The 19,330-nt window shown below is 38.4% G+C and overlaps 1 pseudogene; it reads left to right on the forward strand.

Moving 5' to 3' along the window:
- The first annotated feature begins 395 nt into the window (after window positions 1-395).
- Window positions 396-1,575, forward strand: LOC127680295 (glyceraldehyde-3-phosphate dehydrogenase-like; annotated as a pseudogene).
- Window positions 1,576-19,330: the final 17,755 nt, after the last annotated feature.

Below are 19,330 nucleotides of genomic sequence, written 5' to 3' on the forward strand. Positions count from 1 at the left end.
TGTCCAAGAAGAACGGAGGAGTGGCCCCTGGTTGTGGAAAGACTCAGTGTAGCAGTATAGGGCAATACCAGATCAGGGAAGTGGGAAGGGGTGGATGGTGGAATAGGGGGAGGGAAGAGTGCTTATGGGACTTTTGGGAGTGAGAAGCCAGAAAAGGGGAAATCATTTGAAATGTAAAGAAAAAAGAAAAAAAAGGAGATCACAGGAAAACAAATTTTCAAAGAAGTCAATGTACCACTATTCGCAGATGATATAATAGTATACATAAGTGATCCCAAAAATTCTACCAGAGAACTTCTATAGCTTTTGAAGGACTCCAACAAAGTTGCTGGATATAAAATTAACTCACGGCTCCCTGCTCCTCCCTTTTCCAGAGACAGTAACATCTAGTGAAGATGGTAAATGTAGGTATGAATGAATTTAGCTGCATTGTGTGCCTAGTTACCAGGGCTACCTTCTGCTCTGCACTTGGCAAAGAGAAGATTGTTAACATCAACAACCTCTTCATTGACTTCAACTATATTGTCTACATGTTCCAGTATGACTCTACCCATGGGAAGTTCAACAGCACAGTCAAGGCTGAGAATGGGAAGCATATCATTAATAGGAAGTCCATCACCATCTTCCAGGAGTGAGATTGAGCTAACATCAAACCAGGTGATGCTGGTGCTGAGTATGTTGTAGAGTCTACTGGTGTCTTCACCACCATGGAGAAGGCCAGGGCCCATTTGAAGGGTGGGGCCAAAGGGTCATTATCTCTGCCCCTTCTGCCAATGACCCCATGTTTGTCATTTTGTCATGGATGTGAACCACTAGAAATATGACACCTCATTCAAGATTGTCAGCAATGCATCCTATACCACCAATTACTTACCCCTCCCACTTACCCCTCCCACTTACTCCCCCCCCCCCCCCCCCGCCAAGGTCATCCATAACAACTTTGACATTGTGGAAGGGCTCATGAGCATGGTCCATGCCATGACTGCCACTCAGAAGACTGTGGATGATACCTCTGGAAAGCTGTGGTGTGATGGCCATGGGGTTGCCTAGTACATCATCCGTGCATCAACTGGTGCTGCTAAGGTTGTGGGTAAAGGTGATCCCAGAGCTGAATTGTAAGTCACTGGCATGGCCTTCCATGTTCCTACTCCCAATGTGTCCATTGTGGATCTGGCATACCACCTAGAGAAACCTGCCAAGTATGATGACATCAAGAAAGTGGTGAAACAAGCATCCGAGGGCCATCTAAAGCTCATCCTGAGCTATACTCAGGACCAAATTGTCTTCTGAAACATCAAGAGCAACTCTCATTCCTCAACCTTTGATTCTGGGGCTGTCTTTGCTCTCAACTCTGTAAAGCTCCTTTCCTGGTATGACAATGAATATGGCTACAGTATCAGGGTGGTGGGCCTCATGGCCAACATGGCCTCCAAAGAGTATGAAACCCTAGACCACCCACCCCAGCAAGGACACAGTGAGCAAGAGAGGTGCCCTCTGTTGCTGAGGAGTCCCTGTCCCAATTCTGCTCCCAACACTGAGCATTTCCCTCACAATTTCCATCCCAGACCCCCATAAAAACAGGAGGGGCCTAGGGAGACCTCCCTACTCTCTTGAATATCACCAATAAAGTTTGATGCACCCGAAAAATAAAAAAATGAAAAATAAAATTAAATAAATCAGTAGCCTTCCTTTATACAAATGATAAACAGGCTGAAAAAGAAATTAGGGAAACAACACCATTTACAATAGTCACGAATAATATAAAATATCTTGGGCGAACTATAACCAACAAGTAAAAGATCTATATGACAAGAACTTCAAATCTCCCAAGAAAAAAATGGAAGAAAACCACAGAAAATGGAGAGATCTATCATGCTCAAGGATTAGTAGAATCAACATAGTAAAAAAATTGCCATCCTATCAAAAGCAATCTACAGATTCAATGCAATCCCCATTAAATTTCCAGCACAATTCTTCAAAGACACAGAAAGAGCAATGCTCAATTTCATATGGAGAAACAAAAAACCCAGGATAGTGAAAAAAATTCTTAACAATAAAAGAACTTCTGGTGGAATCACCATTTCTGACTTCAAGCTATACTACAGATTAATAGTGATAAAAACTGCATGGTACTGGTACAAAGACAGACAAATTGATCAAAGGAATAGAACTGAAGATCCAGAAATAAGACCACACATTTATGGATACTTGATCTTTGACAAAGAAGGGAAAAATATACAATGAACAAAAGAAAGTATTTTCAATAAATGGTGCTGGTCTAATTAGATTCATAATTGTCATGTTGCACAAAGCTCAAGTCCAAGTGGATCAAGGACCTCCATGTAAAACCAGATACACTGAATCTAATAGAAGTGGTAAAGAGCCTTAAACTCCTTAGCAGGGGGACAGGGGTGGGAGGCATGGAGAGGAGTTTTCTAAACACAGCTACAATGGTTGGTTATTTTTGATAGATGATTTCTCTTTAGTCAGGTTCAACTCAAATTCTGAAATCTCTTGTCTCAGCTTAAGATTATAGGTGAGACATAATGAGCCTGGTGTTTTAATTTGTTTCATTTACTCCTGTTTGTTTATATTTTAATTTTTAATTATTTTATTTGTTCATTCATTTTCCATTTTAAAAATTTTGAACTTTTGTTTTCACATGTACAAGCTGATCAAGTTGCCTCAATGCTTTGTGGAGAAAAATTTGGAGTTCCTATTTTGACTCCACATTTTGCCTCAAGTATTTGATTGCCTCTCTCTTCTTAACTCCTCCCTGAATTTCATCTGTGGGTTTTATGTCCATCTTAAGATATTGTTTCATCTTACGGCCATATTGCAGTTAGTAATATCAGCAATCCTATATTTTCACTCTTCTGCTTTTTCATCTTCATCATTCCTGATTACAGCATCAGAAACCCAAGATTAGATCCTGGTATCAGTACAGGTGCTCTTAGAGACTGCAATGAGATTCTGTATAAAACAAAATAAGCTTTGTTTCCCATTGACCACATCTTCATCTAACCACATTGTTGTTAATGTTCTCTTCATTCTGCTTTTCTGAATATTAACATCCATTTTGCTGTACATTTGAGCAATTTTCTATTATTTTGTCAGAGGAAAATACAAACCATGCGCTCAGTCAACTAACTGATTTAGAAATTGTTCATTTTAGAGAATAATTCCAGTCTCCAAAGCTGCAAATCCTTAGCTGTATGTGATGATGCAGCAGAGAGAACCTATCAGCAGAGATAAGAGTCCATTTCTGTTGTTATTGATAGTGGGAGGATGTGAAAAGAATTCCTTCAACTTTTTTTCCCTCTCAGTAATCTAGTTTTCTTCTTCTAATGACTCTCAATGCCCTTTCAATGAATTTTAACTCACCAATTTATTTGAGCTCCTACTCCTCTTCGATTTCTCTGTTCACAAATGCATCCCCGTTTGGTTTTCTTTTTTATTGTGTGAAGCATAATTTCCTCCTTAAATTTAATGCTTGTACCATCAGATCTTTCCTCTGTAATGGGCTGTCCTCATAATGTACCTCACTGATGTTTTTACCTGTGACTCTGTAATAGGAATGGAGTTCTGTAGTGCTGGAAATAATCCAATTGTTTATCTACAAAGCCACCTGCAGCCAGAGATTGAGATAATAATATCACAAAAAGAATCTAAATATGAGGTCGTCTCACAAAATAATCTCATTTTATTTTATGTTTTTCTATTATAGGTATCACCTCAGCACATCAAGAAAAGGATGGTTTTGTATAGGAAAACAAATGAGCTCATAATAAGGATATAACAACCAATGGCATTGAAAGCAGTATTAATGCTCAGCAGACTAAAAGAAAATAGTCAACTATACGTAAATGGTTAGGTCAGATTTTCTTAACAGATCATAATTGGTAGGAGTTGAATCATAGGTAAAATATTCCCTCATGTATGAAGTAAACATTGAAAACAATTTTAAAACATAATCTGCAATACTAAAGAGAGAAACAACTCCTGTACCATTGGACTATTAAATAAGATTGAATTAAATGAATATTACTAAGCTACTTTTCTTCCCTCTGTGTGCTTTTCTATAATAAACTGGAAGTAAAATTAAATCATATTACTTTGTGGAACAATCCAGAGAGTGAAGTTACATTGTAAACATTGTTCCAGTTCTGAAAAGCAATTGTTAACCTCTATAGATAAGTACTTCTGGTTGATTCTGCTTTTATATTTCGGTACCACTAGGGATGGGCAGTAATAATAGCAGAAGAGAAGTAAAATATTCCAGGGCTTAGATCTTGTGTCAGGTAAACCTTGGTGTGAATGCCAACATTGTCATATACTAAATGGGTCACCTTGGAAATGTAATTTACCTTTTTGCTATATAATCTATAAACTAGTGGTAACAATACTCGATATCTTTTAAAATTATTTTGAGAACTGAAATGAGATAATGCATGTAAAGCCTTACCTAATATATAGTAATTACTTTTATGTAAATGATACATATTATTTTATTGTGTATAGATATGGAGAGGAAACAAAACATAAATCTTGATGTTCTAGTCACAAATAATATTTATTTAGAAATGACTTTTCCTCTGTGCAGCTGCTAAGATTTCTGAATTTGCTGCTGAAAATCTCTAGACTTCTATAGAATGCTCCTATCAAGAACCGAAGCTTCTTCTCTCCTTACTGTAGACATAGAATAAGCATGTGTGTGGATTTCTAGCCTGTTCCTCCATGGCTCCTTCCCCCCTGCCAATTAATGTTTTATGGACAAACAAAAGCCTGCTCTGCCATTGTAGTCTGAATTCCAGACACACTTTCTTCTAATCCAGCTCTAGATTTTGGCCCACTTCAAAACCCAGTGGATAGACTTCTAGGTCATAGGTCCTGCACATTGGAATCCTTTTCTTTTAACTATCTGTGTATAGGGAAATGTGTTTATATTATTATACAATATTAAAGGATTTCAGTGGCAAATTTGATACTCTCCTTTGAGCCCTGAAGAATCATTTAAGCCATGTTAGTATATGAATGCAGGAGTATTAACAAACCCAGATGAATGGAGCAAAATAGAAGTAAAATTGTGGTTGGAAATCTGCTTTAAAAATTCCAAGTGTAACTTCAGGAGGATAACAACTACAAATAAAAAGTTGGAAACATGAAAGGAATTTTACATTATCTTTGAAGCATAATAATATTTGAAAAGAATAGCTTCTAGCATTCCTTTACACAATGCAAAGTGTATAGCAAAATAAAATGTACTAACAGAATAAAATTAATTCCAAATAGGGAATACAGTGTTTTTTGTTAAAGCCTTATCTATTTATTTTTTAATTTGATTAAAGAAAACATTCAGAATTTACCCATAGTATTAAAATCACTTGTTATACTGAAGTGTTTCACAAATTAATTGAGTTTTACAATCTTCTTCTAATAGTATCCATCTTCTTTCTCTCTCTCTCTCTCTCTCTCTCTCTCTCTCTCTCTCTCTCTCTCTCTCTCTCTCTCTCTCTCTTTCTTTTTTTTTTTTTGAGACAGGGTTTCTCTGTGTAGCCCTGGCTGTCCTGGAACCTGTAGACCAGGCTGGCCTTGAACTCAGAAATTTGCCTGCCTCTGCCTCCCAAGTACCAGGATTAAAGGCGTGTGCCACCACTGCCTGGCAGTATACAACTTTCAATTTGTAGTTATAATATTCTCAGATTTCCTAGGAAAAAAATGAAAGGTTGTAAATTAGCTGCAAAAATATATGTGGCAACTAATTTTAGCCCAAATTCCTAGTGTATCAAATTAGTGATGGGGTCACCCACTCATCTAAAAAATATTAACCCAGAATTGCTTCTGTCTAAAGGAAATACAGGGACAAAGAGTGGAGTAGAGACTGAAGGGAAGGCCATCCAGACACTGCCCCACCTGGGGATCCATCTCATGTGCAGACACCAAACCCAGATACTATTGCTGATGCCAAGAAGTGCTTGCTGACAGGAGCAAGCCTGATATAGCTGTCTCTTGAGAGACACTGCCAGAGCCTGAAAAACACAGAGGCAGATTCTTGCAGCTGGTTAACCATAGGACTGAGCACAGGGACCCCCCAATGGAGGAGTTAGGGGAAGGATTGAAGTAGCTGAAGAGGTTTGCAATTCCATAGGAAGATCAACAATATCAACCAACCAAACCCCTCCAGGTCTCCTAATGACTAAACCACTAACCAAAGAGTATGCATGGAGGGACCCACAGCTCCAGCTGCTTATGTAGCAGATGATTGCCTTATCTGGCATCAATAGGTGGGGAGGCCCTTTGTCCTGTGAAGGCTCAATGCCCCAGGGTAGTGGAATGCTAGGGTTTTGACGCAGGAGTAGGTGAGTGGGTGGGGGAGCACCCTCACAGAAGCAGGGGAAGAGAGGATAGGATAGTGGGTTTGTAGAAGGGAAACTGAGGAGGATAATATTTGAAACGTAAATAAATAAAATAATCAATAAAGAAAGAAAATCAAATTGAAAAAAATAATATGTTGTATAAATATTCACTGTTCGGGTACTTAGAGAAGGAGTACAAACATGGCTTCCTTTGTGAAAGGGTCTAATATCAAGTATATTAATTTGTACAGACACATATAATTATATGTAGATTATTTGTTTTGTAAATTTAAACTTAAAAACCTTTTTTAATCCATTACAAAATCCATTCTCTGGTGTGAGTTGATACCACTCTGTGGTATTAACTTAGTGTTTCTATGAAATAATCATAGCCTAGTTTCATTACCAAAGATCTCCAACCATATTGTCAGATCTATTAGACATTAACAGTTAGGGTTGAGGAGAGTTACACAATTGATTTCAAACTGATCTGATTTATACAAAACTTGTCATATGAGACTTGAGCTGAATTTCCCCTCTTTATTTACTCTCTGTAGGCTGATATTGTACACACCCTCTGGGGTTAGTGTACTCAAATTTGTGCCCTCTCTTCAGCCTGGCCAGGTCCATAATGGCCATCTAACCTTCTCCCCTCTTGCTCCCTCTTTCCCTAACACTGAGCTGGTAACAGGGAGGAAAGAGCATTGAATTCTAACCCAATCTTCGTATCATGGTCTGTAATAAAATAGCTACCTATTTGTCATTTACATAAATTACAGAAGAATAGACACACTATATTTTCAACTGTTTTTCTTCCTGCACTTGGTCACACTTTATAATAAAATTATGAATATACTTTACTCTTTACAAATAAATAAAACTTGATATACTTTTGTTGTTATTTGTACAGTCTCACTCTAAGTATGTATTTTCATTGTTTTTATTTTATATTGGTTGCTATTTTATAAATAAATAAATATAACATTCATATATATATATATATGTGTGTGTGTATACACACACACACACACATATATATATATGCTTGTTTAATGAATCTTGGATTTGTTACTTCCTCATTGTGAGGCATAAGATTGAGATTATATCGGGGTCTCTATGTATCATTATCTAAGAAAATTTAGGTATTTTTTCACTTCTGTATCAAAACTCAATCTCTTTACTATAATAAACAAAACCATTTACTGCTATTTACAAATATTCCAATAGGCTCAGTAAAATTTAAAATGATAAAGATATAGTAAATAAAACCATAAGAAGTAGTAATAGTGCAATAGGAGCAACAGACACAGATGGGAACAGAGTGGAAGAGGTACTACTGAAGCAATTCTGATGAGTAGTGGACCTGTTAAACAGACTGGGGAGCAGAAAAATATATATGAGGTGTGTATAAATGGAAGAAGCCTGTTCTACTTAGAAGCAGCCACAGCTAGATACTGTAAGAAGGAAGGGAATCTAGAATGTTTGGGGATGACAGGGACTATAAGAGGAGAAAGCAAAGAAGCACACAGTGATAAAAACTAATGCAATCCTTATTCAGCTCATACTAAGGAAGTCATGTTCTGACATTTCTATGAGACCAAATCACACAGAAAACTCCTTGTTCCTCTGGTTCTTATACTTTTTCTGTTTCCTCTTCTAAAATGAACTGTGAGCTTACTTACACTAGTCATTGTTTTAAAGGTATATTCATTGATATAGTCTCTGCAATTCTATGTTTAATAGGTTGTGTTTTTCTATAATTCATTGATGCATGGGGATGTTTAGATTATTTTCCTCATTGCTTTTAGGATCATAAAGATATTTTACCAAATAAGTTTATTCAAAACAGAACCCCAATGTTAGAGCCTTTTCCAGAGTTGTTAAGAAAAGTATACCTTTGCTTTTTAAAAATTATCACCTTGAATGTTGAAGTTCTACTGAGTTTTTAGTCGATTTTATTAATTTTCACTTTACTCAATGAAACAGTGTTGTACTAGTTAGCTTTTAGGTTTTGTGGTTGTTTGGGAGTATTTTTGTTTGAACGACTGGTACAGGTTATAGTTATCTGAGAGGAAGTAAACTCAGTTGAGAAAATGCTTCCGTTAGGATGACTTATAGAGAAGTCTGTGGGGGCATTTTCTTAATTAATGATTGATTTAGGAGAGCCCAGTGCAGTGTAGCAGTGTCACTCCTGGACAGGTGGCCCTGCAACTTTTAGAAAGGAACCTGAACTAAAGACTGAGGAGCACACCAGTAAGCACAGTTCTTCCTTGACCTCTGATTTGGTTACTGCCTCTAGATTCCAGCCCTTTTTGATTTCCTTTCTTGGCTTCTTTCATTGATGGACTCTGATTGGGCATTGTCAGCCAAAAAAAAAAAAAAAAAAAAAAAACCCTTGCCCAACCAACTTGTTTTCGATCTATGTTTTATCACAGTACTTGCAAACAAACAAAGACAGATATAAATCATGAAACATTGTAGAACACTGTAAATATAACCTTAATGAGAAAGATATATAACATAGTCAATATCACATTTATCTTTTGATATTTATAGATGTGATTATTTGGAAGAAAATCTATACTCTTTCAACCATAAAAATAGTATGAAAAAGTTTTTCTTGCTATCCCCCAGCTCCTCCACAGGTTATAATATACCCTGTACCCCATTGCTATTATTTAAGAAATACCAATATCGAGAAACATCACAAAGAAATATTTAGTTAGTTATAGCTTTTGAGGCTGAAAATCTGAGACCAGGTGGCTACATCTGTTTGGCTTTTGGTGACAATTCCCTTGACATATAAAAAAGATAGTTGTCTTAGGGTTTTACTGCTGTAAACAGACACCATGACCAAGGCAACTTTTGTTTTTACTTTGTATTTTTATTTATTAGATACATTTACATTTCAAATGTTGCCCCCTTTCCTGGTTTCCCCTCTGAAAAACCCCTAACCAATCCACCCTCTCCTGCTTCCCTCTCCTGTCATTCCTCTATACTGGGGCATCTAGCCTTCTCAGGACCAAAGGCCTCTCCTCCCTTGGATGTCCAACAAGGCCATCTTCTGCTGCATGTGCATCTGGAGCCATGGGTCCCTCCCTACTCTTTGGTTGTCGGTGGTTTAGTCCCTCGGAGCTTTGTGGGTACTGGGTGGTTCATAAGGACAACATTTAGTTGTGGCTGGCTTGGCTTACAAGTTCAGAAGTTTAGTTCATTATCATCAAGGTGGGAACATGGCAGCATCCAGATAGTGATGGTTCAAGAGAAGCTAAGAATTCTATATCTTCATCAATGAGAGGTGAGGCCATTGGTCCTGTGAAGGCTAGATTCCCCAGAATAGGAGAATGCAAGCCAGAAAATTGGGGGTGGGGTGGACAGGGGGAGGGGAGATGGGATGGGGGTTTTTAGAGGGGTAATGTGGAAAAAGGATACCATTTGAAATGTGAATAAAGCAAATATCTAATAGAAAAAATGTGTAAAAAAAAGAATTCAATGTCTTCATCTGAAGGCTGCCAGTGGAAGACTCCCTTTCAGGCAGTTAGGATAGAGTCTTAAAGCCAACACCTACAGTGTGACACAGCTACTCCAACAATGCCATATCTCCAAACAGTGCTACTCCCTTGGGCAAGCATATGCAAACCAGGACTATGATAGAGGAGTAGACAAAGAACTAGCTATACAGAAAAGAGAAAGATTAAAGAATGACAGAGGCAGCCACAGAGAGTTAGGCATTAGGCTTGGTCTTTTACATCAGCGTACACCATAAGGTCTCTTTGCTTCAGTGACTTGAATATCTTCTTTTTCTAGACCCAAGTCTTAGAAATTCTACTTAGAAGTCTTAATATTGATCCTCCCTTGACTAAGACATGAACATCTGGAGCTGTGAAGGACAAACCACTCTGAGAGCACAGCTTTATCACAAAAGATGTGTACAAACTGGGAAAAAATTAATTAGAATAACAAATGAATTATCATATTTTCTGAATTATGTGTCTCAAATTCAATTATACTATTTATTTTAATATTTTGATTTAAAAAATGAGAGACCTGCTTATATTTCTAGAATTAAACTCTCCATAGTTATTCCTTCTTGCTATATTTTATTGGTTGGTGGGTTGGTTGGTTGGTTTTCATTTTAATTTTTTGACCAAATATATAAATTGTTGCCCAGGAATATGGAGAGTTTTTTTTATGTGATTTGATTTACTACACAATTTAACACATTAAGGGGATTAAGCATGTCCTACTTTCCCTTCCTCTTATATAGTATTACTTAAAGAGTCTCTTTAAAAATAGCAATTATCCACCTAGCATCAAATGGTTGAGATGGATATTACAGCAATATAATTTAAAAATTGATTTTAGTGCCACTCAGTTGAGCATAAAAGAAAATATATGACCTGCTAAAAGGCACTGTGAGCCCACACAGTCCATCATTGCCACAGCAATAATAGGCACAAAAGACATTTCTGCTAATAACATAGTGTGCTATTTGCTGTATAATCCTTGACCTTGAAAATAATCAAAGCATAATCAATGGTCATCTAATAACTGTGGCTCAGGTACTATTTGGGTATACTTCCTGCTGAACCACAAATGACGTTTACCTTTTCCAAAAAAACTTTGAGGTTTTCAGAAAGCAAGATTGTCACCCGCATAAATGCCTCAAGCTTTAAATACTAAACTTGACACTGATATTTAAGTCCATTAAATTAAAAAATATAATCTAACTATAAACTCAGTCCATTATTGATTATGTAACCAATAATATAATTATGATTTAAAAATATAAATTTGCTCATGATTAACCAGAAAATGTATATAAAACTTTATCCAAAAAGCTGTGTACAATTTCTAGAAAGGTCATTCTGAAGAGAAAATAGCAACTTTTCTAATTCTGAAGGACAGAATCACTTGAATCAGTATGCAAAGTGCTGAACTCAATATTGAGCAGAATATTTGTATGCATATTGGTGACTAAGATATACATAGGATCATGGAACCTGACATCCAGAAAAAGAAATCTGCAAAGCCTATCTGATCCAACAATTTGTCTTCATGTTGGGTGGTTATAAAGCCCACAAAAATGGAGAAGATATTTAACAGTATTTATTCATGGACTCAACAACCGTTGTTGAAAATGCCTATTATTCTCTAGGTACCCAAAATATAAAGGAAGACTCACATCATGCTCCCAAAGAGTGATGTGTAGTCAAAGGGAAGGGAGTGGGGATTCAGCCCTTTCTGTACCCTACAAGGTATATTCATATACGCAGTTCTTTCTTTCTCCTTTTTGGGGGGAAGCAGGGGATACTAGACAGAATTTTTCTGTGTAGCCCTGGCTGTCCTGGAACTAGCTAGCTTTGAGGACCCTAGTGGCCTTGAATTTACAGAGATCCATCTGCCTGCTTCTGCCTCTTGAGTACTAGGACTAAAGCATTTGGGCAGTTCACCCAGCTCAGTAGTTGCTTTTTAATCACACACACACACACACACACACACACACACACACATCCAGATATGGTAGTAAAAATACACTACAATTATAGAAACACATAAAACTGTAGAGATGAGATGAACTTAAATGTCGAATTATGGTCAAGTTAGAAAGAGCTGCCCAGGAAGTATTGTAAAGACATGTCTAGAGAGAAAACATTAACAGAAATAGCTAAAATTCAAGAGACTTTTGGTAAAAAAAAAAATCATTTACAGAAGTAATCACTCTGAAATTGCAGCAAAAAATGAAAAACTCACCAAAGTAAAAACAAATACTGATACTCAGGAATGGTCCTTTTAGTACAAATGAGGTTTTGTTGTACTTATTCATCGGTCATGGAAACTAGAAAACATCAGAGATCTTGGTTAACAGAAGCAGACAAAGTTCCCAAATAGGCAGCTAAGGTTTTTCTTTGTTAATATTTCATCAATGGATTTTCTAAAAGGCACATTGGAGGAGTGGATGCTTTTTAACATTGATGGACAAGGGTCGTTTTTGTTGTTATTCTTGAATTTGAGTAAGCTACAAATGTGCACACTCTTTTGTTTGATTATGGTTTACAGGTATATCAAGACCTGGAGAGGCTTAGCTGAGAACATGGGGAAGCAGGAAATGAGATGATATGTAGGGTTCAGAAGAAAAGGCACTCTTGAGAAGTTATCTAGAGAGTAGACTACTGGGGAGGGGAAAACTCCGAGAAGTATCCTGAGAAGTAAGTCCAGCACACTATCAAACCTTTTCTTTGCCCTTTCCTTCTATAGAGCAACTCAGTAAGAAAAAAACTTTGAAATTTGTGTCAGACAAACATAGTAAAAACCAACCAACCAACCAACACTGAAAACACTAGAGTACTCTTTAGAATCTATAAACTAAAAGGGATTTTTTTTCTGTAAATTGCTTCAGATCATGAAGTTTGATCATAGCCCTAGAAACCTTGCTAAGTCAGCTTTAAAAAGTCAAGCAGTGTTTTTTTCATATTTTTTAATTTATTGATATATTTATTTACATTTCAAATCTGGACCCCCACTCCCCGAAAGTCCCATCAGTCCCCTTCCCTCCCCCTGTATTCCCACCCAACCCTTCCTCATTAGTATAGTGGTGAGTATCCCCGCCTATCACGCGGGAGACCAGGGTTCGATTCTCCGACGGGGAGAGTGCCTACTTTTAAAGCAGTGTTAATAAAAATCTAATAAATCTAATAAATCGGGCCAAGTTGTATGGGTTGCAATTATATAGCATGAAGAACTAGGACTTCAAATATGGACTGGAGAGATGGCTCAGTGGTTAAGGGCAATGGCCCTTTTCCATGGCTTCTGAGATTAATCCTTAATACTCACCTGGCAGCTCAGGACCATCTTTAATGAGATATAATGGGATTTGATGCTATATTCTAGTATACATGTAAACAAAGCTCTAAAATATGAAAGTAAATACATCTTTAAAAACAAGAGCCAGGCCTAAAGGTACATAGCTTTACTCAGGGGGCAGAGGCAGGGAGATCTCTGTAAGTTTGAGGCCACCCTAGTTTACAAAGTGAGTTCCAGGACAGCCAAGACTGTTATACAGAGAAACACTGACTATAAAGAAAAAAAAGAAAAAAACATACTGTGCATAGTATTTCTCTAAAATACAACTCTTCTGATTAGGCCTTGCCCTAGAATTAAACAACGGATCTTCCCCCAACACCAAAATAGTTACTTTTCCTTTTATATTCTTTGCAATAATATTTATTTTTATTTTTGTTTGGTATTGTGAATACGTGTGAATATCGGTTCAGATGCTCATGTAACTATATGGAGGTCAGTGGTGGATATTGCATCTCTCCTAAGTTGCTCTCCATTAAAATTATTATTAACTATTATATATCATCATCATCATCATCATTATTATTATATTTTTAAAAAAATCTCTTACTGAACTTTAGGCTCCTCAATTTGACTAAGAATTATGATTAATGAGCATTACCATAGGCCTATCTCGATCTAAACCCTCATTCCTCCAAGACTTGGGTCATATACTTGTTCTGCGATACTTGAATATTTTAAGCAGTTTTTCAAATCAAATTTAGGTCTTCATGCTGACAGAACAAATGCTGTACTAACAGAGGTATCACCTCCTGCCCCTTATATTCTTAGTGTGGTGATTTTTAACAGTTGTTTGTTAAATTATGCTAGCTTTGCATTACTGAAGAAAGCTCTAATTTTAAAAATATATAAAATTAAAATATACTATTTAATGAATAGCATAAAATTGTGTTTTTGCATAAAATATTTTACATTTGATTTTGGGATTAATTAACCCTTGAATTTTCCTTTTAACTATGCTCAAGCAATTGGGATTTTCACTGTTATTTTGTTTGTTTGTTGTTTGTATGTTGTGTGTGTATGTGTGTTTATGTATATGTAATAGAGAGAAAAATAGAGAAATGCTTTTGAAAAGTATTTTTTAATTTTCTTAAAACAATATTTTAATAGCAACTGCATATAAAATTATAGTTAAAGCTTTTTGTAGTTGAAGTTTCTTTGGGAAAATGCTTTTTATTTATCTCAATTTTTAAAATTGCATACTCAATCCTTTTAACACACACAGAACCATTAAGAGTACTAAATTATTGTTAATATTAATCAAGTTACTTTTGTCTATTAAATTGGCTATAACATTTAAAGAGACAGTTTTAGTCTCATACATTTTCTCATAATAATGAATTAGTTTTTAACATCTTTAACTATTGTAAAGATAGTTTGTTTTGAACTCATGACTCCAAGATAAATCTATCACTCTCTGTGTGGTGCTTGTTTATTTGTTAGATTTTATTTTAATTATCACATTTCTCCCTTTTATACCTTCCCTCTCAACCCTTCTCTGTTCTTCATATCCATGGCCTCCTTTTTCATCAGTTTTTATTGCGCAAATAAAAATACATGTATATTATATGTATTTGTATATATTTAAATATAATCTGCTAGAAGCTGTCATAGTTTGAATATGCTTCACCCAAGGAGTGGTACTACTGGGAGGTGTGGCCTCATTGAGGGAAGTGTGTCACTGTTGGGGTGGGCTTTAAGTCCCTCCTCCAAACCATGTGGGTGCCAGTCTTCTCCTAACTGCCTACAGAACAAGAGGTAGAACTCTCAGCCATTCCTTTGCTATCATGCTTCCTCCTTTGATGATAATGAACTAAACCTCAGAACCTAGCCCCAATTAAATGTTTTCCTTCTTAAGAGTTGCCTTGGCCATAGTGTCTCTTCACAGCAATGGAAATCTTAAGACACAACCATATAGTTTTAGTAGTATGTATGTTTTCAGGGTTGACAGTTTGACACTGGACTGGACAGTTAGTGTGTTTCTGCCTGGGGAGAGACATCTCTCTTGTTCCCAGCTTTACTCACTTTTCCATTATCGCTTGTAGTTCTTTGTGTAGAGTAGAGGCCCCTTGTCCACTTTGGAATGTTTATTGGTGTCATCCTTGTTCAGCTCATGCTTGGGTCATCATTTTGTTGAAACTTTGCAGGTATAAATTCTGCTTCTACCAAAGACACAATCTCATAGCAAAGTCTCTTATTCTGTGGTTCTTACATTCTGTCTGACCCATTCATCGGCAATGGTTCCTGAGCCTTGCTGTGCTAGGTTCCAAAAGTCTGCATTTTGATTGTCTGTGATTTTCTATACTGTCCTTTGTCTACTGCAAAAGGAAGTTTACTTAATGAGGGGCAAAGAACATCCAGTGGAAAAAAGATAGCCTTTTCAACAAATGGTGATGGTTCAACTGGAGGTCAGCATGCAGAAGAATGCAAATCGATCCATTCTTATCTCCTTGTACTAAGCTTAACTTCAAGTGGATCAAGGACCTCCAAATGAAACCAGACACACTGAAATTAATAGAAAAGAAACTGGGAAGACCCTTGAGGACATGGGCACAGGGGAAAAGTTCCTGAATACCAATAGCTTAGGCTCTAAGATCAAGAATTGACAAATGGGACCTCATAAAATTACAAAGTTTCTGTAAGGCAAAGGACACTGTCAAAAGGACAAAACAGCAACCAACAAATTGGGAAAAGATCTTCACCAACCCTACATCCTACAGAGGGCTAATATACAATATGTACAAAGAACTCAAGAAAGTAGACTCCAGAGAGCCAAATAACCCTATTAAAAAATGGGGTACAGAGCTAAACAAAGAATTTTCACCTGAATAATTTCAAATGGCTGAGAAGCACCTTAAGAAATGTTCAACATCATTAATCATTAGGGAAATGCAAATAAAAACAACCCTGAGATTTCACCTCACACCACTCAGAATGGCTAAGATTAAAAACTCAGGAGACAGCAGGTATTGATGAGGATGTGGAGAAAGATGAACACTTCTCCACTGCTGGTGGAATTGCAAGCTGGTGCAACCACTCTGGAAATCAGTCTGGCACTTCCTCAGAAAACCGGGCAGAGGACCCTGTTATACCACTCCTCGGCATATAGCCAGAGGATTCCCAGCATGCAATAAGGACACATGCTCCACTATGTTCATCGCAGCCTTTTTTATAATAGCCAGAAATTGGAAAGAACCCAGATGTCCCTCTGTGGAGGAATGGATACAGAAAATGTGGTATATTTACACAATGGAATATACTCAGCAATTAGAAACAATGAATTCATGAAATTTTTAGGCAAATGGTTGAAACTCAAAAATATCATACTGAGTTAACTCATTCACAAAAGAACACACATGGATATTAGCCCAGAAGCTCTGAATACCCAAGACACAACTCACATATCAAATGATTCCCAAGAAGAAGGAAGGAGAAGGCCCTGGTCCTGGAAAGGCTTGATGCAGCATTTTAGGGGATTGCCAGGACAGAGAAGAGGGAGGGGGTTGATTGGGGAACAGGTGGAGGGAAGAGGGTTTATGGTACTTATGGGGAGGGGAGTACTGGGAAAGGAAAAATAATTTTGTATGAAACAAAGAATATAGAAAAGAAAAAAAAGAAAAAAGAGAGAGTTCATCTTGGTGGATTTTCCCCCTGATGAATATGAAGTGTCCTTCTTCATCACACTTGATAACTTTTGGTTGAAAGACTATTTTATTGGGTATTAGGATGACAATTTCTACTTGTTTGCTAGGACCATTTGCTTGGATGACCTTTTCCCATCCTTTTACTATGAGATAGTATCTGTCTTTGTTATTGAGGTATGTTTCTTATATGTAGAAAATGCTGGACCTTGTTTGCATATCCAGTCTGTTAGTATGTCTTTTAATAGGTGAGTTGAGTCTATTAATATTCACAGATATTAAAGAGAGATGACTGTTTGTTCCTGATATGTTTGTTTTTGTAGATAGCTTTAATGTACTTGTGGTTCTCTCCTTTTGGCTTTGTTGTGAAGTGCAGGTACCTTCCTTATGTTGGTGTTTTCCTTCTAGGATCCTCTGTAGAGCTGGATTGGTAGATAGATACTGATTGAATTTGGTTTTGTCCTGGAATATTTTGGTTTCTACATCTATGTTGATTGAGACTTTTGCTGGGTACAGTAGCCTGGGCTGGCATTTGTGTTCTCTTAGACTCTGTATGACCTTTCACAAGGGTCTTCTGGCTTTCATGGTCTCTGTTGAGAAGTCTGGCGTAATTCTGATAGGTCTACCTTTATATGTTATTTGGCCCTTTCTCCTTGCAGCTTTTAATAGTCTTTCTTTGTTCTGTGCATTTAATGTTTCGATTATTATGTGATGAGAGGATTTTCTTTTCTGGTCCCATTTATTTGGTGTTCCATAGGCTTCTTGTACCTTTATGGCCATCTCTTTCATTAGGTTGGGGAAATTTTCTTCTATGATTTTGTTGAAAACATTTTTGGATCCATTGAGCTGGGAATCTTCATTCTCCTCTACTTCAATTATTCTTATATTTGATCTTTTCATTGTGTCCTGAATTTCTTGAATGTTCAGGGTTAGGAGGTTTTTATGTTTTTAATTTTCTTTAACAGTTGTGTCAACCTCTTCAATGATATGTTCTACACCTGCGATTTTTCTCTTCTATCTCTTGTATTCTGTTGGTGATACTTGAATCTGTAGTTCCTGACCTCTTTCCTAGGTTTTCTATTTGCAGGTTTGCCTCCATTTGTGTCTTCTTTATTGGTTCTACTTCCATTTTTAGGTCTTGGATCATTTTATTCAATTCCTTCACTTATTTACCTGTGTTCTCCTGTATTTCTTTCAGTGTTAGTGATACATTTTCAAAGCTGTTCTTGGTGTTCTTTGACACATTTACTCTCTACTTCATTATTAAAATGGATCATTTTTGGTGGACAACCCTGGCGGCGGCGGCGGCGGCGGCGGTAGCAGTGGCTGCTCCAGCTGAAGGGCCATCAGCAGTGGAACCAAGGCGACACAGGGTCCAGTTAGGCCCTGCGCCCACGACCACTGACCTTCGCTGACCAGCCGGGCGGCAAGCAACTGCGGTTCTGCGGAGCCTTTCGCTGCACGGAAGCCACTTCAGAACTCGGCTGCCCGCCAGTCAGGAGAGACTCACCGCCATCTTGATCCCGGGCTCCAGAGATCAGTCAGACTGAGGTACACAAACATAATCCTAGGCCCAACACCGCAGGGATCTGAGCCAGACGGGCGTTGGCCTGCACCCAGGCCCTGGGCTGTTCGAGTGGCCATCGGGGCGCCAACCCAGCCAGGAGTTTTTTTTTTTTTGCCCCGGCCGGTGCACGCGCCGCCATTTTGCCTACAGGAGCCAGAGTGCTCGGGAGGGCAGAGACTGCTAACAAGCGTAGCCTGAGGCTAACAAAACGGGGGTCTAGGCCCCAAAAGGCACAGGACTGACCCCAAGAACTGGGCGGCTTGGTGGGCCATCTGTGTGTCAACCAGCCCAGGAGGTTATTAGCACAACAGACTCTCCCGGTGCTTTCGCGGAGCGCGGACGCGCACGCCCGCCATCCGGGTCACCTGGCGGACCCAAATAACAGACATAGCCCTAGGGGAACTTTGCTCGGACCTTGGCCTCCCAGGCGTTTGCCTGGACTCAGGGCCCAGGCGACAAGGCTAACCTAGTGTGCGCCAGCCCGGTTGGGGAAATCGGCTGCCCAGCGGAGTGAGCGGAGCACAGGGGAGGTCACAGCAACATTCACCTTCGGAGCTCCCTGGGGGTGCACACGGGTTCCACCTGGTCCACAGACACAATCTGGGGCAAGGCCTCAGGCAGAAGCCCCCAGCTCAAATCTCTCCGCTTCAGATCAGCCTGGGTGGCCGCCACATCTCCAGGTCCCTCAAGAGGCTAGTGGGGGCTTCCGGGCGGCCAGCTGGGAAAAGTCGGTGTGCTCCAATAAATCCTGCGGGCCCCAGCGGGAGCCTTCAGGTGCCTGCTTTGGGATCTGAACAGCCTGGAAAACAGCACCCTGTCTACAGGCAGTGCAGAGTGTAAGCTGTGCACCAGAGGCCAACGGGGAAGGGGCAGCTTGCACTGGTGAGTCCAGCACTGACAAGACC

Source organism: Apodemus sylvaticus, chromosome 3, assembly GCF_947179515.1.
Source record: "Apodemus sylvaticus chromosome 3, mApoSyl1.1, whole genome shotgun sequence".
Lineage (NCBI taxonomy): Eukaryota > Metazoa > Chordata > Mammalia > Rodentia > Muridae > Apodemus > Apodemus sylvaticus.